The 26,461-nt window shown below is 36.5% G+C and overlaps 1 protein-coding gene across 1 annotated transcript in view; it reads left to right on the top strand.

The window, feature by feature from the left end:
- Positions 1 to 1,943: 1,943 nt before the first annotated feature.
- The window catches only part of sano (serrano), a 33,499-nt gene continuing 8,981 nt past the window's right edge, over positions 1,944 to 26,461 (top strand). The window contains exon 1 of the mRNA XM_066393105.1: positions 1,944 to 2,193. The gene's annotated coding sequence lies outside the window, so the exon portion shown is untranslated. The remainder of the gene's footprint in view (positions 2,194 to 26,461) is intronic.

Below are 26,461 nucleotides of genomic sequence, written 5' to 3'. Positions count from 1 at the left end.
TTGGTTCCTCTGGTAGTACGAAATTTTGAAATGCACCAAAGATAGTTGTAGATGGTTGTAGATAGTGTAGCAACTTTTTGGAGAAGCAAGAGGTTTTTTCAGAACGTAAGCAATCTGCAGGGATCCTTGGGGAACTTCCACGACTTTTGATAAGTAAGTGTTTGGGTTTCAGCGCTTCATAACAAGGGACACGTTCAATACCACAAAACCATGAGAACTCCCTTGAACTATGATGAACCTGGCGGTACCCAAGCAACCATAAACAATGCACTTATTTAGAGGATTTTGGGTTATATCCGAAGAAGGCGCATATTAAAACCTGTGTCTTACGACTCATAAAAGTGGTCTAAACACTTAGATGGCGAGATAAACCACAGGCTTAAGCCCACAGAATTACCTCGCACTCAGAGCCGTATCAGACGAAAACTCGAATTTCTAATGCGGCATTGAGGGTGTTTGCAGTACTACCTAGTGCGGTGCTGCGAGCACTTTAAACGGTACCTGCATATATCGTTAACCTTCTTGGCTCAAATAATAACGTGTGAGAGATATGTGAATTATGAAAATAAACACGAGGACACGGAAGCGCGGGCAGGTACCGGGTACCAGGTACTTTGCCTACCCCTATATGCAAATTCAGCCAGAACGGTCGTACCTTGTAGAACAAGAATTCCTAATTATGCCTCTCAAATATTTGCCCATGTATAATTGACCACCGGTCAGTAATGATGGTTTATGACAACTGCGCAAATAGCAGAAATGGTTTAGATAAACAGGCACCTGAAGAAGTGCCTTGTTGCGCATTCCTGTGGTGACAGGTTAATAGATTATCAAGTTTTCTTCCTTCAGTAAAAGCCATGGGCGTGGTAATTAGAAAAAAAGGTACCGCAAAACTACAATTAGAAAATACATTTTCGTTTATCGTAAATTGCTTCCTGTTCTCTATGCCCGTTCCGATGGTACTGCCTACAATTACTCAGTGGCCAGACATCACTTTGCACTATATATCCAATAAATTAGCATTTCCTTGGCCGATAGGTCCGTTTATCGTCGGCAATGACCGCTTCCAGCGCCATTTTATTAAATTATCCAAACAATCGGGGAGTTATCGGCGGCTTCCATGCGGGCTTGTCCGTTTCTGATAACTTCCAACGGTTCGTTTCGATCACCAACGAAGGTTCCTGTTCGCTATTAATTGAGCTTTCAGATAGCTTGGAAGGTTATGTTGCTCCGGGGATTTGTGGTGTTGGTACCATGGTGGTACGTGGTTTTGAATCTCTTCAATTTAATGGCAAGGAGAGAAGCCAATAGTAGAGCGCATGAAGGGTGAAATAAAGCACTTGGAGTCATTTTCAATTTTTTAAAATTTGACAAATGTGCTTTTTTCCGTTAAAAAAATGAAATTACCGAAAACCATTTCGGAAAATTGCATATTTCACGTTAATTAATTTTAATTCCGAAGCATCTTCACCATCAATAAAACAGATTCACTAATTGATCGGGGTTCGTGATGAACTGATATCGAACCACTGCCAGGAAAATTTCGGTCCACTTTCTGTCTATTTGGAACAAAGAACACCTTCATTTGCGTTTTCTGTGAGAAAATAATTCCCAAAATCATCTTTACAAGTCCTACAAAACTTCTTGATACTCCTAATCTAAAGAACGTTCTTAAATCGCAAAGATTTTTTGCGACTCTTGGGCTAATCCCAAGAAACCTTTACTATTTCAAAAACATTCTCACTGATCCAAAGCATCCTCACTGATTCAAAATATCCTCACTGATTGAAAGATCCTCAGAAATAAAAAAAAATATTATGAATTTATATTTCCTTCTCCATCCCATTCGCAAAGAAGAAAACTTCTTCGCGCTGTCCTGCGAGGGAACAATAGCGCAAGCCTGCGAACCCTCACATCACTTGACTTACCTGAGCGACAACTCGAAGCCGCGTTTACACCACGGACGGAGTCAGTTTCAGTTTATCGGTCGCAGTCGTGCAATCGAGACCGTCTCGAGTCGCGCCTCATCTCTACTAATCACAATTTCCGGGGTGAGTGAGTGAGCCAAACTCGCAATTCTCGAGAACTCTCTTGGGTGCCACTCGCGAACTCTTTTATTGGATATCGATGTTTGTGTGAGGTGCTTGCAGTGAGTGGATATTACATGCCTGCTAAAGGGGGATGTCAGATAATGTGAGTTTTTATTTTATTTATTTATTTATTTATTTATCAGTGTTTTTTTACTTATTTGATGCGATTTGGCGGTTTGAAGTGCTTTTGCCGGTTCTCCTGAGACGAATCGAGATGGGCCACTATTATTGGATTAATAAATCTGAAATTGGAATTTTACAGTTTCTTGTGTTTTTCTCACGCTAACGGCTGTTCTCTTCTTTTCTTGATATTAATTTAATAACCGTAAGAAGGGAATTGTTATCGGAGAATAAGACTCCTCATTGAACAAAAGCTTTTCTCTGCTCAGCAGGAGCTTTCGCTCAAATCTCCCTTTAAAAAGCTTAACGAGCGGTCCTTCACCTTTAACAAACAATCGCATTTAGTAATACTTACGCGTAATAAATAAATAAATAAATGACCGATTATGCGGGCTTTGAATAGGGAGCTTTAAGCATTAATGTCAATCCAATCAGCTTCGCTTATAACGATTATCAAGAGCCGGTATTATTAATTTTCGCTTGCCATTGATGTAGCCTTAAGGCTTGAACACACGTTAATATATTAGTCTGAATAGTGGCTTCGATATGGAGAAGAGAAGGCTTAATTTTTGAATCCCTGGGGAGCTCTAACAGCGTTTGGCAACAGAGCAAAGTAGAAAGTTTAAAGCTTCAAAAATCTCTTGGAGTAAAGTTAGATATTTCATTTGTTAACTTCAATCTACTGAATTCAGCGAATGTTCTACGGACATTTAAATGTTTCTTGGTCTCTGGCTAGAAACTCCATTTTTAGTGCATTATTTCGTTTCTTTAATCTACTGAATTCTACCAATTTTTCATCAGAAATTAAGAATCTTTTGCTTCTTATCGAATTAAATGAAATGCACTTTCATCAAATCTACTGAACACGATTTACGTTTTCAGACGAGATCAATTTTCCTAAATTTCAAATTAAACTTCGCAAGTCAAGATGTATAACTCAATTGGTATCTACTGAATTAATCAGCCGATATTACTCGAGCTTAAAGAAGAAATTCACGAAGTCTACCTGCAGTGGATGTTTTTTGCGCACGTTGCTAACGGGTTACTTCGGCGCCAAGTTTGATTACAGATTTTAAGCTCAAAATTACTATTTATAAATTGTGTTACTAGGATCTACTGAAAGTGGCAATTGCCAGTAAACAGGGTGGAGAAATTTTATTTAAAAAAAAACTCCCGTTTTTTATAGAATACCACAAATCTACCGGAAATTGCGAATGTTCGGTTAGAAGGTGTACCCTCGCATTTTATTCGCTACACTTGTTAGTTCTTGACTTAGCAATAACCTACATTGAAGTCAACTACAGTTTAGTGGACATTAAAAGCTTTAACGAAAATTTAATACCAAGAATTTGCGGAAAATTTGAATCGTGCCATTTGTGGACAGAACGGAGTAGTCATAATTTACTGAAAATAGCGTATGTTTCGCTGCATTTTGTTGAGGAATGACTTGTGAAAGGATGTATATTTGTTACGCAGGGGTAGTTCATTAAAATTTATTATTAGAAAAATGCATTGAACACCCAGTATAACACGAAGTTTTAGCATTCCTCTTCCAACCGCTAATCGAACTCTCCGATGCACCGATTCCACGCTGGACCTGTACCATGCACTTCATACCTTAAATCACTCGTCTGTTACTTTAAAAAAAAACTTACGAACAAAAAGGCAAGAAATAAACATCGTTTACGTAACAAAATCGAAAATCCCTGAAATCGAAAAACGCAAATCAACGACTTTTGGTAGAGAATGGACGTGGGCCACCAACACGCTGTTGCCGCTTGCTCAATGCGGTGGGTTGCGATGCATGAAAGTCTGAGAAACATTTGTCGAGATCGTAATAAAAACATGTAATAAGTACCGATAGTACTGCGGGAGTCGGCACGAGCTGGGACCGTTATATCAAATTTACTTTCGAATGATATTTAGTGGCTCGAGCCGGAGAAGGTCCCGTGGTGAATTGGATTCATTGAAAGTGAGAAAATAATGGGTTTAAGAGCCTAAAACGTAAAGCCGTTTGGGATCAGTAGAATATCTTGAATTATCTGTAAATCATAAGAATTTTTTTTGTATATGCATATATGAATGCGATTTAGGTACTTTAATTCCAGCTGCAGCGAATGTTCATTGGCAACATTGCAAAAATTCCTAAGTTGGCGTAAAAATGTTAAAGTTTTTATTGTCTTTCCAGATATCGGACACACCCTTTAGCTGAGCATACGCTACTTTCAGTATATTAAAATCAGTATTTCAGAATCCTATAAGTTGTATTGCAGAAATAATCCTATAGATATGCAATGTTCCACGCACTCTGAGTGGTGACTTTAATGCCCAATAGTAAAACATTCGCTACTTTCAGTAGATACATTCTTTAGGACTGTACTCCAAGGAATCACTGCAAGTTGTACTTATACAGTAATTGTCACATTTCGACTCAGTCGGCAAATTTCTAGACTTGATGTTTCATAGCAAATCGCAGATACATACGCTGTTTTCAGTAGATTATGACTTTTCGACAAGTTGTTGTCAATCCAAGATTATATGTTAAGATTTGCCTATTATTCATTGATAGACAATAGTTTCAGTTGATTTTTCGCGTTTTGTAAAATAGAGCGACATTATCGAGAAAATTTCTCAAGCCCGGAAAATTTACCTACCTATTATAAGGTCAAACGGCTTTTGCCAATTTCAGTAGATTTGGAATATTTAGTATAAAAAAACATTAAAAGGAGTAATTTTGGATTTGAAATATACAGAGTGTCCATTAAACGTACAGCAAAAATTCAAGGGATTATTTCCTGGACTATTCTAAGCATATTTTATGCTTTGATGTTTTTTGAAAAGTTTCTTTATTCTGAAGAATTTTCAACTATAGCAACATTTAATTACTAAATATTACATGGAAAACTTCTTAATCTACAAGAACTATTAAAAATTACTATCTCGAGTAAATTAGTCATTATGAGGCACACCTCGACTAATCCATTTCTTGAGAAATTCGCTTCATCAGTAAAAAGAATCGTTATCGAGATGGACATCATTTATGGCCTGCTCGATATCCGGACTTAAATCACATGAATTATTTCCTATGGGGGCATCTAAAGTCATTAGTTTATAATATTTAATTGGAAAATGTGTAAGATATGAAAAAAATTGGATCATTGCTGAGTGTAACTCAATAAGTAACGATCCTGGTGTTTTTGAAAGAGGGCGACAATCAATGATGAAAAGATTAGATTCTTGCATTCTAGTTGAAGGTGGTAAGTTTCAACAGATCTTGTAGATTAAGAGACTTTTTACGTAATATTTAGGAAAAAAATGTTGTTATTGTCGACATTTTTTCTCTTTCTGTATCTTCGGAACAAAGATGTTTTTCAAAAATCATCAAGGGGCAAAATATTCTTAGAATACTCCAAGGAATAACCTCTTGAATTTTTGCCGTATGTTTAGTGCACACCCTGTATAACGTATAATGTACATTAAACTCAACAGTTTATTAATTTATTTTTCCTTCAATCTTTTACTAATTAATTTTACTACTATTATATATCGTAACTATGTTGAAGTGCTGTTTTGTCCCTTTACTTGTGTGGACAGTGTGTTCCTCCCTTATTGACACTTTGCGACAATGTTTGGACTGAATTTCCCCTTTGGGCAGACCATGAATGGGGCCGGATATCAATTATCCAATGCCCGTATCAAATAGTAATTTGATACCTCATTGTGGGGACGGGACAGATGTTTCGCCACTTTTGTTTGTGTGGATCAGGGAAAGTCAAAAAGCAGCTGCGAAGCACATTTTACTCTGATGGTCAGGTACATGAAATTAAGTTTAAAACCACAGAAAAAGAGCCAACGAAAAAAAATGAAATTGCCTTAGGATATAAGTAAGAATTTGCCGGTGGCTATCAGATCGTCATCAATCTCGAAATTTGAATACTATTTAAATGCTGTAATAAACAAACGAAATTCTAATGTTATTGCACGTTACAGTTACCTTAATAAACAAACCATTATAACAGTACACCGACACCGGCAATTTTCTCAAAATTTTAATTGATTTCCTGCCTTTGTCCAATCAACAACACTTTGTCGCTACTCTAATGGCTTAATTCTACACCATCATCCTTTGATGAACACTATCCCATTATCTTTCATGCTACGTACGATTGTTGATAATCAACCTTTTTGCGATAGATGTGTCAATGATTTATGATCGTGCAACAATTTATAACCTAACTGTACCCGTCTGGCTACTCGTATTCGTGGTGAAAAGTGATTTAGGGTTATTGAAATTAGCTCTTTGTGGGAGTTGGAAGACCTCCTTTGATTATAAAGCATTGGCTACAATGTCTACTGATCCCTTTTACTCTGGGAAGCGAGTGAAAACCCTTAATTTCTGTCATTTGTGAAGTTACCGTCAGAAATTAGGGGCTTTCAATAGAGCATCCGTGTCAAGTAGAGCAGCAAGTTGTGTAAACAACATAGATTTTTGTGAATAAATCCGACAATTTATTTCTCAGTCACCATGAGGCCAACTGAGAGTTGACTGAATCTAAATTCACCTCACTTGAATTATGAGGTGAATATTTTACTTTCGTACTACAGCAGCATAGATATGTGTGATAGAAGACAATTCTTCTGCATAAGTTTGTGCTGAAATCCATTGGTGTAGTTTAAAACTTAGTTCTTGAAATCTGAATTACGGTTTTTTTTTAAGTATTCGAATGACAAAGTTCACTACACGTACACCTCTGTTTGACAATAGATCAGAGGGTCCTTCATAATTATTTTTCATCTTCTAAGCTCTCTTTCGTTTATAATATTTTTTTTCACAAACTCAGAATGACGACGGGAAAATGGTTTCTCATGCCCACATTTCTAGTGCCCAAATCCATCTTCCCATGTAAATTAAAGACCCACCAAGTAGACAACGGTTCTTTAATTACCCCGAAATAACTGAAACAACTAAATTAATTAATCGTGATAGAAATATTGGTTGTCCAGTAATCTTCATAATGGCCGGTATAAGTCTTTCATCAGCTTTATGATCGGTTACGACATATCCGTGTCGATTTTCGGTAGCAAACTTGACATTTGTCTAGTTCTCACGCCAATTCCCATCATTATAATAATCATATTGGCGACCGGTTCCGTAACGCCTCAAAATTGGTTTAACCGATTTTTAATGCCTAATGTTTTGTTTATCTGCTACTCTGTCCACTTAAGAGATACCCACCTAAAACTCGTTAAAAACCAGTTTTAAAGTTAACCATCGCAGGACGCGGTAATAAATTCAGCAGGAAAAAGTGCCAACGATAATGAAACCAGTCGTAGGTTCCAGTTGGACGTATGAGGGCAGGTAGTACTTTGGTAAGTGAGTAATGGGCTCTGCTACCTGTTGGATTTGTCTACAAAATCGATATTGTTTATATTACTTTGAGTGACATTGGTGAGAAATTGAAAGCCCCTATGTTCAGAGATATGACTGAGAGTGTGGCGTAGTTGTCGAGCATTAGGGGCTTTCGCTTATTCGACATGTACTGGAACAAATGTAGAAATTGTAGACAATCTCCTTTTCTAGGTATTCCTGTTTTACAGGCCATAGGAACGCGAATTAATGCAGCGAGTCAACTACCATTAACAGTGCATAAAGAGATTTCGTCAATTAGTAATAATCACTAACTGAACTTAATCGAGCGTTTAATAATTCTCCGTTTTCTCTTCTGCTATTTGCTTGTTCAGCCATCCACGTTTCAATACTTTAATCACTTATTTACTCAGTGTTATGAGGAAGACTCTTCACCTTGCACCGTGGACGTTCCCTTGACCTCACAGACCTCACAAGAGCCAGAGGCCCATATTAATAAGCCGTACCGTAATATGTAAATCCGAGCCCGTCATCTCCTCTAACAACAAGTGATTATTTAAACATTTACCTGCTCAGACCGTGGTAGAAGGATTATAATAATTTCGGGATTGTTCTAAAGAGTCATCCTATTCATCAACGGGTACCGCTAGGTCTACCTGGTAGGTCAGTGGGATCTCTCATCATACAAAGATGCATTACATTATAGCCACAACCCGCAAAAAAGTTATACCATTAGCACGCTTTGATATGCTATAGTATAGATTGTTGGGTGTTATGAAAGTAACGGTAGTTTTAATAAGCGTGCTGGGACAAAACAAGGAAGATGTGTAAGTGAGTTTTTGTCCTAGAAATCGTGATTGAGTCTATTGGTGCGGTACCGTTCGCCTTCTACGCCTACGATCGCGTTAGTACCAGTAGGTGAGCAATTAGGTTGCTGCAGTGGCGAGAAAAATGCACCTTGCTTCCTTTAAGGAAAATAAACCCATAAGAAATGCTTGCAGAGGCTTGAAATTGGTAGTGGCGCCACCATGCGAAGCGTCACTAAAAAGCAAAGGTGTCACCACCCTGTGAGGAGCTAGCGAAGCTCTTGTTTGAATTTTAGAGACTCTGGATGGTTGGCTCGCCATCACAAACTACCACAATAAAGTAAGACGCATAAAACGTTCTTTAGAAGATTGAAACTACGCCAATGAACTCGCTATATAGGAAGGTATTAATGATACTTATATCAGAGAAGTTGACACTTTGATATATCAACGAATAGTGGCGTACGTAGCCCGCACGTAACACTGTGCTTTTGGAAATTAAAAGAAGAAATAAAACCATTTCTCACCTTCCTACTGCATTACGGGATTTCACTATGCAAGTTGACATTAATGATGTTTATTACAGTAAAATTGTCACATTAGTTTCTGATAGAACAGAGGCGTACTAGGATCCGTTATAACATTGTGAGTTTTTGAGTTTCAATCAAAGGCTTATCGAAAAGCAGTTTTCTGCCTGTGAAAGGTTAAAGCTACGCCAATGAATTTCACCATAAGAATACTATTAGTGTTATGTATTACTAGAAAAAAACTAATTAGAAACGTACGCGGAATGCTTGTTTTTTTTTTTTTACTTTTAAAAAGACCTTAATCGAAATTTAAGAGTTTTTAGCTCTTCCAATGACTTTCACAGTAAAAGGAGGTGATGATGTTCCCTATTAGTGGAAAAATGTACACTTTGACTTATAATTAAACGGAGGTGTAGAGGGACCAAATTGCGATGTATTGTTAAGATGTATTGTTGCGCCAGGAGAGTGTGCTTGATAATGATTATTGTGACAGTGCTGATGGTATTGTTATTGTAGTATAATAATAGTGGTGTATTGAATTGACTCAATATTTCGACGTGCGATGCGTTGGCTTTTCTGATGCTTCTGAGAATTTTAAAATTTCACATGGATGTAATTCGTTATTCTAAATAAACCCATTTAATTTGGCAAACACTGCAATCTCGCAACAATTTCACCGTTCCTCTAACGTAAACAAAGCCCGTAATTTTTTAAACAAATAGAAATGCTCGCGGTTAATGGAGAAAGGTCAAGTCCACGCATTGTTTTTTTAAGGTTCTCACATCTTGTACGTATCTCGGGGCTATCAGTACCATCATCTGTTCAAACACACTCCCTAATAAGTGTAATTTCCTCGTCTAGGCCCCACCCAGCGTTTTCCTCCACGTATGATGAATCAGGGCTTTTGGAGGATAGTTTCGACCTACTTTCCGAGACTTATTACCACAATTAAGAAACAGATCTTTAATTATCGACAAGCGTGTTAGAGCTCCGAAACAACGACACTCGATACTCGCGATGTATGTAATAGTAACCGTTACACAATGAAAATGAGTTTAAGAACCATAATGTTTAAGGCCTTTTTACAGTATTTTTCACGTGTCTAATCGGATAAACATTCTATGGGTCGAAAGTAGTGCAACAGTTAGATAAAAATCTAGACCACGATCGCTTCGAAAATGGCATCAGAAAAAGTGGTTTTAATTAGGTGGACGATGGACCTTTCTCTGGTGGGTTCCCATCTAATTGGTACTTTATTATGAGCTCTTTTAGTGAACAGGCATTCAAAAGGTCTTAGGTCTGTGGAGGTGCGATGGTTCCTACTCTACCAATTGGTACTTTAACCTCCGAAACTGCTCTACCGTAACCCGAAATCTCATTCCACGTCACGTATTTGATGGCAGCTAAAACTAATAAATAATTCATACAACCCAGGGAAAAAACCACTGAACATAACAACCAGCATGAGTGCGCTGATTTTTATTGAAATTTATTCTGTTGTTGTTGGTCGTCGAAGAAGAAGAAGACGAGAAGAAGAAGAAGGCGATAGTCGCTTCGCTTTGTCCTTTAGTCGAAGCTCTTCTTCTTCGTACCAAGTCTAGACACTTTTGGTTCACCCAAGCAGAAAGTTGAAGGTTTCTCGTATACATAGAATTACAGGGCAAATTAAGGGTTCCTTAGGGGCTCTAATAAAGTCAGAACTTACTGATGAGAACATAGAAAAATTAGCATTCTTTATGAGGTCAAGATCGATTGTTGTTTGTGCAAATAGGAATGTGATGAATAATCTAATTAATTATGTATTTGGTGTCTTCGTAGGCGATATGTTGGAAGAGAAAAAAAAATCCATTAGATTATCGTAGTTCTCAAGGTTTTTGCAAATCGTACCGCACGCCACTGGATTCCCCAAACCCAATCAGGGACGTACTATTGGTACGTTACATTAGTCTCGAGTCATTAGAAGCCGAATAACTTGCCTCTGGTGTCATTCTTCGCATTTGACTAGAATGATTGATAGATTGGGCTAATTAGACCGTGCTCGTACGGTTAAAGTGATTGTTGGTGTGGTTGGAAGTGACGTAATGATTAATATATTGGTCTCAATGTGAGAGTTGGGCCTTATTTTTAAACGCATAGTCCGAACGCACTGAACCTCGTCAGTGTTCGTTTTATATAACTTGCAGCTTTCTTGCCTATGCGGAAAATAAAAATTTTGATGTTTGGTGTTGATGAATAAAATGGTTGTTGGGTGTGTTGGTTATAAATCCTCTGGTGGTATATTTTCGTAGGGTTTTCTCTGTTAAACGTTCTTGGTGCAGCCAGGACGCTCCTGCCTTTGGTCTGGTGAAATAGCAAAATATCTAGCTAACTAACTACACAGGGTCCTAACCTCGATTAAAAACTTATTAACGTACTGCAGATATTTTAATTAGTTTAAATTTCTAAAAATCATTACACGGGGATTTTTAGTGGCGCGTTACTGCTTTTCTTCTGATGAAATCGCTCATTTTTCAGCTCAATCCCATTTCCAGCAAAACTTCAGAAAACCAAAAGTGCAATCGCATATAGAACTTCTCTCTATAAAGAAACTCATTAGCGCGTACACATACGTCATTTTTAATAAACTTTCCCGTTCGAATATGATCACACGCAACTGCCTTTCACGTAATCAAAGAGAGTATTTGTTTTCTAACATATTACATGTATACATATTCTGATAAAACATCAGTGGCGTTCGACTGATAGTGCAGGCTTTTACGATGTTCAACAATTGATCTAGTCTTTTTCATAAAGGCAGTCTCTTCGTTCTGGCACCGTTACGCAAGTACAAAATTTCAGTAATTTATATCGAAATGTTGCAAAAATATTAATAAAAAAATCATCGTCAAGAACCAACCTTCACACCCTGTGTATCGAAAACGAAGCGCCTTTCCATATATAATATGATATATATTTCGTATAAAAGATCAGTGGGGTATCGCTGATATTTATAAACCCTAACAATTTCTGAAAGTTTTTCTATGACTTTTTATAAACTTCCACATTCAAACAGCAGTGGGGTTAATGCAGATATTTTAGAGTAAAAAAAATTAAAAATTTCCTTCTTTGAGGAATTGAGTTGTGTTACTTACCTAATCACTTTATTAGAACACTCGCGACGCCACTAATTTTTTGTTTGCTACAAGCGATTATTTTTCTGGTAATAGAAAACACTTCGAACGATTTTTGACTTAGCAGGGAAATTTGAGATTCTGCAAAAATTAAAAAATTGTTTTCCTCGTGGGCCTCACTGTTGAAATTCCTCTTTTCAGCAGCACGCTACTGATTTTTATTTGATATCAGCAAGTCTTTTTCTATCGCATCCAGCACTACTTTGCTGTAAGAACTTTTTTTTCATAAACGACGTATTCATAAAATACGTATTTCATAACTCAAACTTGTACTAATCCGAAATCTCTTCTTTGGTGTGATTGTTGCCGGCTAAATTCCTCTCGGACTTCCTACATGGGGTGCCATATCAGTGCCGTACCAACCACGTCCCGGGATACTACTACAGTAGCGTACCAAAGCGGTGCCGTACCAACAGTACTTCATTTCATTTTCTTAAAATTTTTTCACTGATATCAGCAACGAACTATAATGAAATACAAAAAACTCCAGCAAGGCAATAACCTTTGCCATTTTAAAATAGAAAACCTCTGTCTGATTAAACAACAGCTCCATTACAGTCCCCGTAAATAATTTAATTTGTTATTAAACGTTTCGTCGTGAAAGTCGAAATTGAAAAGCTGAATCGAACAACTGATTCAGTGCGTTTGCTTCGCAACTTTGCAGTTTACGTTGAGGCAAATGAAGAGTTTTTTTATTTCTAAAAAATAGCGGTGGAAGACAATTTTCCTTGAGTAGCGAGCAAAATGACAATAAATCCAATTTAATTACATTTACATATTATACGCCCATTACAAAACGCCTACGAAGGCAAAAAATGTGTGACACTATAACCAGAAACTGGGTTACACCGAATTTACATTGGCCATGTAAATAAAACTTTGTTACATCTCTCTTTCTCTGTGTGTAAAATGGTGCAAGGCTGCCCGCGAACAATGGAATAATGACATTATTACCGCTATGAATGGATTATGAAATTTTTTATTCACGTCATTAATTAGAGGCGACAACAACGATAGCGATCATTAATAATGCGGACAAAGACAGGCATTGTTCTCTGCACTGCTGAGGATGGTCAAGTTCATTATGGTCGAACATATGATTTTGTTGCTAAACTCGATTCGGTCAAGGTGTGGGTCGAAGGTGATTAATTTCGCCGGAAAGAGCTGGAGATCAAAAGAAGTGTGAGAGCGCTAATGAGGACAATCACATTCGAGAGAAATAAGGAAGCAGTTGCTCATTTCGTCGAGTGGGGAAAAATCAGATAGCACAGAGTGGAAAGCACAAAGACGTAAGAGATTTTAAACGAAAATAAACAGGTTTGAAAATGCGAGAGGTAGAAGTGTGGGAACGACAAAGACGATATTTCAAGGGGACAAAGAATATTTGAGGGGCAGTAAGAGGGAGACATAAATATGGGAGAAAGACAAATCTGACAAACATACAGAAATCTTAAACGAAGGAAGACATAGTTTAAAAAGGGAAACGTGGTAGAAATCTGATAGAGAAAGAAATACTGATTTTAAAGGGATGATGACAGAGATTTAAGGCATAAAAATGAAGATTTTGAAAGGAGAAACGCATATATGAAATGTACAAAGCAAGAGATTTGAATAAGGCGAAAAATGAGATTTTAGAAAGAAAATGGTAGAGAATTGGTATAAAACTTAAGATTTGAGATTTTTAGTGACCGGCAGAAAGTGCGCACCATATGGGATTTTTTAAAATTTGATTTTTTATGATTTACCCTGCATAGAAAATAAAACAAATTTGTTTAATATGCCAGTTTCGTTTGAAAGAGGATTAAAAAGTTACAAATTATATTATTATTAATCCTCTGAAACAAAACTGGCATATTAAATAAATTTGTTTTATTTTCTATGCGGGGTAAATTATAAAATAATCCGAAAAAGTATTTTATGAAACAGAAATTTGAAACTTCATTATTAGTCTTATCTTTAAATTCTAAACAACTTTTTATAATACATGTTTCCTCTAAAATTAAAAATAAAAGTACTTTACTCACGAACCATTTTCAAAATTTTCGAATCTCCATCATATGAAATGAGATATACAAATTTTGTAAACGTTTTGAGTTTGTAGGTATACACAAACTTTTATCAAGAATAAAATTTTCTGATAAATTAACATTTTAAAAAATCTCACATGATGCGTGTTACTTGCTGCCGGTCACTGTATGTATATGACATAATGTAATATGAGACATTTAAGAAACCAAGACATTTGAAAAGAGGAAGACAAAGAATCGAACGAAAGTAGAAAACTGAGTTGAGATAAAGAAAGGCAAAGGTTTGAGGGAAATACTCAAACAAAAAAAATGGAAGCAACAAAGAGGGATATTTGAAAACGTGAAGGCAGGGAAAGATGAAGGTAGAGAGTTAAGGGATAGAAAGCAGCTTTGACAGAAGGAGCGATAATTTAGAATTAACAAAAGAAGAAATAAAAATCAGATATTTGACTAGGAGAAAGAGAAAGAGAAATATAGACAAAGATAAAGTTAGATGTAGAGAGAGACATAGATTAAAAAAGAGACAGAGAAACAGGGAGATATCGATAGAGAAATGCTGTGATTGAAAGAAAGAAGCAACTGTATGCTGATAATTTTGTAAAATCTAGAATGTGAGGACTATTGCGATTGTCCTTAAGAATACCTCTCCTTTATGATGCTATGCTCGTACTCACGATAAATCTCCAGGAGCGGATTAATTGTAAGGACAGTAATGCTTCTAAGTACCTTTTAAGATTTATTCTCAAACAATGAGTGACAATTTCATATGAGGACTACATGAAAGGGAAAAGGATTGTTAGTTTTATAAAGCAGCTTCATTGCTAATCGGATAAATTCCCGAGAGACTCCAACTGACTCATTCGGTTTGGACCATGACTTGACTGAATATTCTTTAAAACGAAGATCTTACACATCGCAATTTTCCACTAGTTCACGGAAAAATTAACATGTGATTAAAATCGTTGACCCAAATTCCTGACTCCGTATTTTCAGCGAAATTTAATGCTCACTTTCGTTTTGCGAAGGCGTTTCTTACAAACATGCTAACTGGGCTTCTCCCTCACATCAATTCACTTTTAAATGAATCATTTTTTCTCGAATGATAATTTTAAACTGCAATTCAATTAGCGAGTATTGAAAAGTAATCGTTAGTCGTAGTCACTTTATAAAAATTTAACTGATTAAAGTTTAATGATTTTGAGTGAAGGAAACATTGAACATGATCCGAGCTTTGAGGTTGAACATGATGTGAGATTACTTTCCATCTTAGCCTTCCATTTACTAGGCTGAGATTTCCAATTCAATCTTGACTCATCATCAATCTTTTAAGGAGCTTCTGTCAGGTACCTCATAGACCCATTGGAATCCAATTAGGAGCTTTCATGTGTGCCGCCGTTTTAGGTCTATTTTTTTTCTGTCTGAACATTTGAATGCTAATTAGTTGTGTTAGATCACACGGCCTTCCTCCGGTAACGTTATTTTTAATTAATAATAAATGCGAAGAAAGAAATATTCAAATAAGTCGGTTCATAAATATGTTTTGATGATGCCAGGTGAGTGTAGTAAATAGACGAACAATAAGTTATTGGTGCTAAAAATAGGATATACGAATGATGTGGGCGGTACTGGAGCTATTAAGTAGGTATATAACAGGACTACAAGGTTATGGGGATCTGAAATGGTACCTGAATGGTTCCATTCCAAGAAAGTTATCAGAAACCAGAATTTAAAGAGCGTAAACAAAATATTTTTTTAATTGCTTAAGAAATAATGGAAAATATCAGTGTGTCAACGGTTTTTAACAGCAATGCCATCTGTCAAGATTCGCAATATTCTCATCACTTGAACGTGACATTTTCAACTTAGCGGAAATTACAATTCATACTCCATATGAGAATGACGTTTTCAACTTTTGAGAAAAGGCCTCGTTAATGTCTGCAACTCTTACACCTGTTCAACTATTGAAAATGACTTTGACGTGACGATGAGGCATGACGTGATGACGTCTTTAGATCTCGAAGATGACGTTAGTGTTACTTCTCAAATCTCGTTCCCTCTCTCTCGGTTCCACTTATATCTGTTTTTCTCTTAATCGTTAGTATTATATCTCTGCGATTATCTCTATCAATTCCCTTATCCAAGTAGCACTCTTTATCTCTTTCAAAGTTCAGCTCCAATTTCTTTCCCTCTTTTAAGCTCCTGCCTTTCTGTATTTGAGATATCTGTCTCTGTCACTCATATTTCTGTCTTCCCCTTTTTTTAGTTGCCTCTTTCGCCTTCTCAAACATTCGTCAGTATCTGTCTCCCTCTTATATCTGCCCCTCTCTTTATCTCTCTCATATCTTTATTTTTCGCTGTTTTAAATATCTGTCTCTCTTAAATCTCTGAAATTTCTGTCATTCCCTATCTAAAACTCTCTGTGTTTACCTTTCGCAAACCATTGATCTCTATGTTTTTGTTTCATAAATATTTACCGAGGTCTCTGTTCTTGGTCTTTACAAAATTTCTGTCTTTCCCTTTCTCAAATGTCGTTCTTCATCGCTCTCAATTGTTTGTTTTCTCATTCTCATATATCGACTTTGTCTTTTTCAAATCTCAGGCTTTGTCTATTTCAAATTTCTGTCATTGCCTATTTCAATTCCTCTTAGTGTTTATTTCTCTCAAATAATTGTATTTCTGTCAGATGCCTGCGATGCTCTTTATGAAATCACTGTTTTTCCCTTTTAACTCTCTATCGTTTTCCTTGTCTAATTTCTGTCTTTCTCGTTCTCAAATATCAGTTTGTATCATTTTTAAATTCTTTGACGATTTTCAGATATCTCATTTCTTTGTTTCAAATTTATTCTCTCTTTTTTCAATATCAGTCATCTTGAAAATAATGTTTTTACCAGCGAAAGATCTCCCTGGTAAGATCTTTGAAATTTAGTTTGATTTTCGAATTTTTGAAAATGAGTTGAAAACTCATTATCAACTATTTAAAAATTACAGTTTTCAAATTATGAAAATGCACGGTCTGACGCTCTACTCTACCTGTAGTTATCAACTTTTCTTTATTTCAGGTGAGTTCTGTCACGTGTTTGACCACTCAGCAGTAAGTACCAGATACTTTTACACTTCAAATTCGAGAAAGCAGTACTTGGAAACAAATTCCACTACAGCCACTTCATTAGCATCGCAATTCGAATTATTACCGGACGTATATAATAACGCAGTTTGCGCCTGCTCATTGGCTACTGAAAATTGCTTTCGGAAAGTCGTACCAGACGTTTTCACCGTTTATTTTCGCATTTAGGATATCCGCCAATAATCAAGAAATTTCTTAAACACATTTAAAACACTTCAATCTTCGTGGAAGACTACCATTTAACGCCTCGTTTACATAAGTACTGCCAAGCACTGAAGAGTGATAAACAAGCAGTACTCGGGCATAAACTTCGGATGCTGTTACAATTTAAATCTAGCGAACTATAGCTAATCGTTCGTAACTAATTTCGATTTGCTTATGTAACTTTGCGTGTAGTTCAATAAAGGCGAAAGTACTGCATTAGGTACTGCTTTCTATCGTTATAAATCATCGAAATCGACGTAAGTGAAGACAGATTCAAGCGGCAATTTCCAATATTAGGCGAGGCATTTAATTTTGTTTGATGGTAGTACTTTATAGTAGTATTAAAATTGCAACAAGTAAAAGTGGTTTCAAACTGTATAGTGCTTGATAAAGTACCACAACATATTACGGTACTACCTATGGTACTACCGTCAAATATCGGAACTCTTATGTTAGCAACACGGCAATTAAACCTACATCCGAACACACAATAACCGACGGGTGACCGCAAAAAGTTTTCCTTTCTACAGCACCTTGATTTAATGAGAAAGTGTTCCACATAGTACCGCAATTCAGCGGCAGTACTGAAATGATATCTAGGTTTTGTTGTTTCGGTTTTTTCGGTGTATGTTGTGGGCTAATTTGTTTTATGAGGACGTCAGTGGGTGCGAACGAGGATGTAGGAGTACTGCCTTAGTAGTACCAGGGTGTGAAAGGTAGTAGGTACTGATGCTTCTAATAATCGAAGATTATTAGAAAAATCAGAAATGGCCTAGAAGAACGTTGGAAGGAACTGATGTTTTTTGAATAGCAGCAGAATCTTCTGGAGCTATCTGAATGTCATAGAATGAATGCTGTCTCTTACGCCTAGATTTAATAGAATTTTCTATATGTTCAAAATCTTAAAGAAAGAGAAAAAGCACGAGCTTTAACCGTATAGGAAATTCATTATTGGATTTAATGTTGCTTGAAGTTAGTTTAAAGCTTTCATGGTCTTCAGACTTTTATAGAATCAAAATGTTCTTCTCTTTAATGTATAGCAGAATATCTAGAAGATTTAGTGTATAGAAGAGCTTTTTATGTTTAAAAAAAATGAAAAATTTGAAAAAATAAATTCGAACTTTTGGGAAGAAACAAAGCCGTTTGATCTAAATGTTAATTGCTTAAAGCGAGTACATCTTCCTGGGTCTTCTGGAGATTGTATACTGAATAAATTCACCTGTGCTTCGGCTCTTCAGAATGCCATGGGCTGAGGATTGTTAGATACGCATAATTGTATTGATTACCTAAGGTTATTACTGTCATTTTAGGCTGTCAAATGTTATATGCATCGTATCTGTCAAGTGTCACAAGTAAACATTGTTGCCACCTGTTTTTATGATAAGGAGTAATCTCAGAACAATTTTCGGACCAATTCTACCACGTTTAATCTGTCTGTAGTGCCACGCGGGGTCATTAAATCGAAACAATAGTCGACTCGTCATTGAGTTTAATAAACTAAAAATATTTAATACTCAAGCAGGAATAATTACTCGGCAATTGTTTATGTGAATCACCTGGCAAGGACAAATTCCTTAAACGGGAGGCCGTTAACACTACTCGTGTTTTATACTTAAAAGTAATTACGACGTGTCACGGTAAGATGCTCTTACGAGACTAGTGTCGCGTCACTTTATCTTCCTTAAACTTAGAGTACATTCGCTCTCTGGGTATATAAGTGCCAGATAAGAGAGGTACCTACTTGATAAGCACTCGAAGAGTTCGTTTTTGTTGGTTTTGCGCATGAAGTCGCTGATGCAGAATGAAATGGTGCAAACTGTGGGTAAAACATAATAAAATTGCTATAAAAGGTTTCGGTGAGCAGGTAATTTGCGGAGGTTGTTTAGCGGTTTCCATTTAATCAAAGTTACGCCGAGTTAGTCGACTATATAACCGTCTTTAAGTGCGAATTTGAGATCGGTAATGCTCAAGAGATTTAATCTCTTTTGTGCGACCGTATTTGCTTTTCTTTCTTTTAGCGTCAAATCTGCATGTTTCTTCAGGAAAACAAAGATGTTTCGGCCACGTTTACACTCGACTAACCGACAACGTCGCAAAAACGTAAATTGAATTTCAACAGCGACTTTTTCCCAACGACATAATTTAATATTGGCTGACGCAAGAAAATTATTAGTTCTTTTAAGGGTTTTGTATCAAAACAATTACACGGACTTGTCGAAACGTTGAATTATTGTTTCAGAATCGGTCACTTTTATGTGAAAAATAACAATTTGTTCTCCGGTTTGTTAATGAGTAATTTGCCTAGTTGAAGGTTGGATTCGATGATAGACCTGACCTGCTCCTAAGGATGACCTAAGGTCTTCAGGAATATCATCTCTTCAGCATATTCTTTAACACGGAGGAAAACGATCGAATTTAAATTATTTCGTGTGTTATATCTTTTTTTCCTATTTTTTCACATTTTCCTTCACACTCATGTATAAAGTTTTCTCTTAATTTTTGTTTTTTCTTTAATTTTAAAATCCCTGTTTTGTTACTCCCTGCTTTGTTTCGAAGTTCGCTATACCTAAACGAACTTAATCTTCCTCTGTTTCTCTCTTCCTTTTGCTACATTTAAATTGGTAATATTAATCCCCCAGAAGACTACGATATATTAGCAACGCCACCTCTTAACTTATTTTTCAAGCTCTAGCTAAGCTCTAACTAATTTAATTTAATCTGCGGGCGAACATAGTTTTGGCATTCTTCAAAAATTAAAAAAAATAAAATTTGCTCTTTTGTTTCTTTTATATTAAAGGAACAGGTAAAGATTCAAGATTCATCTAAAGTGCTAAAAAGTAAGGATCTGAAGCTAGATTTTTTCAGTATTCGACCCGAAATTTAAATTTAGAAAATCCTCCCGCGAACCTCTGTGAATGCCTAGAAACAGATAATGAACGTGAAGGAAGAATCAGATAGCAACCAACTCGTCTTCAGTGTTCAAGTAAACTTTTTTTTAGAGGAAGAATTGAACGGCTTTGTCTGTCTCCGAGATCTGATTTTCTCAATTTAGAAGCAACTTTTCAACGTAGAAAAAATTTTCCAAATCTTCCGTTAAAAGGTCAAAAACTATTTTAGCCCTAATTAAAGCTTAGCTAGAGCTTGGGTAATAAATTTAGGGATGCCGCAGCTAATAAATCTCAGCCTTCAGGCGGATCAACATTACCAATTTATATATGGTAAAAGGGATGTCTCACAATGAAGATTTAAAATCAAAGGTTATTCTTGCAGAGACGCGCTTAAATTAATTTTACTAATTTCCAATTCTCTACTTCTTCAATCTGATTCTTTCGTTTGATGAAATAAATTATTAATTGAAAAGCGAATTAAAAAAGAAGTACAGATTGAAAAACGAAGTAGAGGACAGATCTTTCTTTAAAGTGAAAGCTTTTTCTCGCATAGACGAACTTAAGATTCTCTTAATAGATGGCTCTACCCATGGGGTCCGAGTTTAAGTAAAAGTATGAGAGAGGGCGTTGATGACCGTCACAGGTAATTCTTCATTACCGGTACTGTACCGTTCGTTCGAAAGAGAAATGCATCTTCTATCGAAGGAGATATTGGTGAGTAATAGGTATTTGTAGAAGGTAATTGAAAAATTCTGATGTTAAGCTCCTGCAAGCAAATTTCTCTCGCAATCTCACTGGCGATTCTCCGCTTCTTCTCGAGGACTTTTCACATATTTGCAATTATTTTCAAATTGTTCATCCAACCTATGTGATTTAATCAAGTCTTCGTTTTAAAACCTAGAAGGCCGCTTCATAATGCCGATAAGAGAAGTAAGTGGCAACAAAAGCAATTTACGCTGCACCTAGAAGCACAAATCTGCTAAATGTCAAGCCACTAAATTTTGAAATCTTCTTTGTAATAATAGGATTAGACCATCGCAGTCTTGCGTAAAAACACGTAATTATTGTTTACGATCCTTCTTCGTCTTCTTCTGCGTGTTTAATTGAATTTTCGTCACTGACTGAAATTGAAATTTATTGCGATTCTTCTCCGGCATAACCGGCCATGATATGTCATCTCTACCTCAAGAAAGCACTGTGTTAAAGTCCAATTGCCAAATTCCTGTAGTTTCTCGAAATCCGAAACGTATGCGACCATAAATCCTCGCGAAGAAGTTGCAGAAGATCGTTAATCTCTCTTCCCAGAACTGAGACAATGTAATATTTATATCGGATGTTGCGTGTTTTATATGGAATGCAGTCTTAAATCTTTCAGAGTACACTTTTGCCCGTGTAAAAGACAAATCCGTTTTACATAACCGCAAGACAAAAGCGGTGTCCATGTCACCTTGAACGCCCATTGCATAAGCACACTCTAAACAACATTTTATTAAAGTACCATAGCGGGGCTTAGGAACTATAACGATTTAAATAAGTAAGTACGACTTAATCTCCACTAATCAACCACTTTGGTGGTACCCAAGGTGACTCGAGCGCAGAAATTACATGCGGGTGTATGGTACCAGCTTGCGGAATTATAGTAATCTCCTGGGTCGTATATTCTTGTATCTACTCGGTCTCAAGGTCCGAGTTTTAAGTGTCCAGTCCAGTTTTATTGACAGTCACGAGGGGATTTTATATACGTGCTCGTGTTCGTAGTATTTGCCATGCTTTTTTCTGCTCGAGAGCAAGTTTTGCCTTGTCATTTCTGAGGTTTTCTGCCATGAAGCAATCTGCGATAATCCGCCACACTAACTTTCCCCTTTCCCCTGACAATAAACCGTTCCTATGCCAGCATAAGCTCAAATTTTGAAAAGGTACTGCGCAAGAAGGCTGAGATCTCTAGCAACGCCATCTCTCAAGAAAGTTTGAAGCTGTCGTAAGCGAATTAGCTCGAAAATTGCGTTTAATTAACTTTTTTACAGTAAAATATCGATTTTAACGTATATAATTTCATAATGGGATTTCACAGAATAGCTCAGATTTCTAACCACACCATTTCTTCATTTTTTTAAGCTCATGCACCTCTACTGGAACCATCTGTCAAGAGAGTTTAAAGTTTATTTAAGCAAAGCAGGGCGAGAGTAGTAGGAATGATTAAAAAGGAAAAAGGAGTGAAGAAAGCACTAAAACCAAGAAAAATTCTTCACATTAAGGCTGACAGTTAATTTCCTTAAGCGAAATGAGAAGAGAGAATATATTAAGGGAAAAATGGAAGAAAAGAGTAAAACATGGAGACCGACTAATTAATGATAATGTAACTGTTTTCTTCAAACGAAATAAATAGGGCAGACATGTATAGAACGAAATATGGCAAAATAGAAAAGAGCAAACAGATCATACAGAAAATGACAGTGAAAACGATAGGAAAAGAAACGACGAAAAAACTAAAACGAGGAGATATTCTTTGTTTTTTCAAATAAAATTTCACTGATTTAATGAAGAAAGGTGTTTTTCCTCTCAGTTCTTCCAAATTATCACATAGCTTCCTAATTAAGTTGAAGAAATTGTCTTTCAACTTCTTCACTTTCAATCCTGCCTTTCAATTCTTTAAATCAGCACCGCCATCTTTTAAAATTCCCCTCAAACTCAAGCTCCCCCACGCACGCCATCTATTAAGACTTCAAATTACGTTAAGCCAACCTATTCAACAGCAATATTTCATTTTAATATTTCCACATGGTAAAAGAATTGCGATGATGATCTAAAAAAGCGATTAGAAACCAAATCTAGTCCAGGATCTTCGACACACATCCAATAACTGTAAAACCACATAATAACCAACCAATAATTACATCATAACCTCGGACTTTTCGCCCAAAGAGAACCTTCCGCGGTGCTTAATGGCGATCTCAGCTCACGTATGATGTTTCCAATTTAGGACCTGACTAAAATGAAATTTATTCCCCACGTGGGGAGTCTAAAACTTCTATTTGCCATAGTAATCGAAATCTAGAGATAATGAACATCACTAAATCATAAAACGCATCTTCCCCTTAGGTCATCTTGTGACCTCTTTGAGAGCTTGTAAATTGAAAATTTCCCAGCAAATTAGTATGTGGTAACAATGTAACGCATATTGCGTTGACGTTTTTGATAAGAGAAGTCTAAGGTAATAGGGTTGAAGAGGTGACAGTTGACAGCGACGTTATCAATGTTACGTCAGCTAATTTTTAATATATTCTCACAAGTGGAAACGTTAATTCCCGGCATTAAACCTCGCCCAAGATGTTTTAAAAATAAAAGGAAATTGTAAACGTTTCTGTTTACTAATAGACCTAACTACCGTTATTGTTTGGAATTACATATTTTGCTATCGTGGGAAAGTCTGATTGACGTGACACACTTGGGACACTTTTACTGTTGTTTCTTCTATAATTGATTAAGAAAAGAAAAACGAAAGTTGATGGGTATTTATGGTATTAGCGTGAATGCCATCCATTAATGTAAATGGACCGGATAGCCACCACTCATTGGAAATTAATGGATTGGAATAATTTGAATTGGAAACTATAGCTCATAGATTATACTAAGCATTAGTACCTAAATAGAGAAGCTAATTAATCAATCAATCATCGACTTTTAAGGAAATAGAATTTCACGTCTTGATCATCTTTTCTTTATTTATGAAGAAATTTATTTAAAAGGGAAGACATCCGGATTTCTTCAAAATTTCACTTACAATTCTTAAACAAAATGGAATTTCACATTTTAGCCTTCTAAATCTTCTCACAAATCTCAGAGTAACAACGAAAGCAGTGAGGGAGCAATTTATAGAATTGTAAAGGCATTCAACTTTCCTTCAATTGTGTATACGAACTCATTGTTTAAGGCTTAGTCTACAAGAAGATCTAAAAGGTTTAATCTGTATTCCAGATCCATTTAGTTTATTCAACTAATATTTGGTTGGTAAGAAAATAACCATCCTGCATTGTGAAGAAAAAGAGGATTTTCAGAGTATCAAGTTATGAAACAAATGATTTCGCCAATCCGCAAATTCTCTATGCATTATTACCTAAGGATCCTCCGCTTCGATTTTTCCAAAATTGAAGCAACACAATTTCTGTGTATAAAAAGAAAGAAAAAGGCCACTTTTGTTCAATTATGAAGAAAAAGTAGTATTTAGGTATATTTTTGATAGTTCTCTTAAAGGTATATAAATGGGGTAACACGTTTTTGCCCCGCTTTTTTCAATATTTCACCCAAAATCGAAGAAACAGATTTTCAAGTTTTACCCATAAAATGTTCCTAAAATTTTTTCGAATAAAAAAAAATTAAAAATGATTGCGAGGAAAAAGTTGAAAAATAATTTGCAAGACACGATTGAAAATATCACATGACATGAAGGATTTTCGTTCATAAATCTTCAATACGAAAATCAAAATTGAAGGACCGGAATTTTAGATTTCTGCCTTTTTCAAAATTTTGCTATGTGAGATGAAAGTAGAAACATTCGCAAGGGACGAATGGGAAGACAGGCAACGTTTCTTCAATTGCAAAGAAGAAGCAGTATTCGTAAAACACGATTTGAGTGAAGAAAGAGACGATTTCAACTATTTTTAAGTCCCCTTAAAAGCACTAACAAGAGAAGATTTTTATCAAAATTGACGAAGAGAATTCATAATATCTTTGTTATAAAATTGAAGTATGAAATTAAACTAGATACGAACGTGAAAGAAGCATAGGAAAAATCGTTCATAATGATGAAGAGAAATCAGTATCCAGAACGAATAATTGAAGAGAAGAACAAGAGATTTCATTTACTTCCAAGGTGAAAAGCGGCGATTTTTAAGTTGCTTTCTTTAATATGACCAGGAAAACATGAAGAAATAAAATTTATATTTGTGATAATCCGAATGTTGCTCTAAGCGTCGGTAAAAACAGAGAATGTTCCCAATATCTTCCATCCTCAAGAATGAAAAAAGAGACTTCTGCCATAAGTCTCCCAATAATCATGTAAGTCTTCTCGTCTACCTCGATTGATTCAAGAAAACAAGCGATAATAAAGGACGACATAGAGGGTTTTAAGTCTGCATCACTCAAGATCTTCAAATAACTTTTGCTGTTTAGTCGTTGTTTCGTACTTTCATAGTTGTCTAAAAGATCCAGTCGATGAAATTCTCGAATCTTCTGAAGTCCTCGTCAATCAAAAAACAATTAGAACTCTTATGCCAATCCGACCTTTGCTCTTTTACACTTCTCATAGCGACCTTTACATTTAAATACCAGAGAAGAACACTTTGTGTTTAACATTTAAGGGGGCACCATCCTTGCAATACTCCTGCGTTGTAATCACCCGAGGTGGTACCACTCAAATTAGCACCAATTTCATTGCAGAAACCTATATCAAAATTGGGTTGTTTTCGAGGTAACCTCGAGTGGTTCTTCTTTAGTCACGTGGCAGCGACAAGAAGATGGTACCCGCTCCCGCGGCGACAAACCCAAAGGTTCAACGTCTCTGGTTCTCGTGTAGTTGTACACTTCTTTCGGAATTGATTAACGAAATGAAAATCAGCGGGTACCACCGGCCCACGAACCCAAACGAGTTATCGTAAGACAATCCGCAGAAACCCGAGAACAACGTACCTTTCGCGAACTTGACGTCCACGTCTGAGGGATATCGTTTTGTTTGGTTTTACCATCATGGGCATGGGTTTGTTGACTCTTCGCCGGTTTATTTTTAAAAGGAGGCCTGATGCAATGGGATGGTGTTACATGTGGTCGCGGCCTTAGGTACGACGACCTCTTAAGCGGGTGGATGGTGCTGGGCCTGTTCATGGTACTGCACTACAACAACCAACAGATGCAACTTTGACCCAGCAAAAATTAAGTTCCGCATGAACGTTTGTTCATTTCTTTTGCCGACAATCTACGTTGGCCGAGTGTCTCATTTCCTCCCTCAGAGGTTTTTGCCGGAGGCATCTGACCCCAAATGCAGATATGGCAAAAGTGCAACGAAAAGAAGATCGCAAACCGATCCGGCAACGCGGTACAGAATCGCGGATCGTCGACCAGCAGCAGCGGCGACTGCGTCGGAG

Source organism: Euwallacea similis, chromosome 9 (assembly GCF_039881205.1).
Source record: "Euwallacea similis isolate ESF13 chromosome 9, ESF131.1, whole genome shotgun sequence".
NCBI classification, from domain to species: Eukaryota; Metazoa; Arthropoda; class Insecta; order Coleoptera; family Curculionidae; genus Euwallacea; species Euwallacea similis.
The sequence above is the reverse complement of the archived record's forward strand: the minus strand, read 5'-3'. Positions and strand labels throughout refer to the sequence as shown.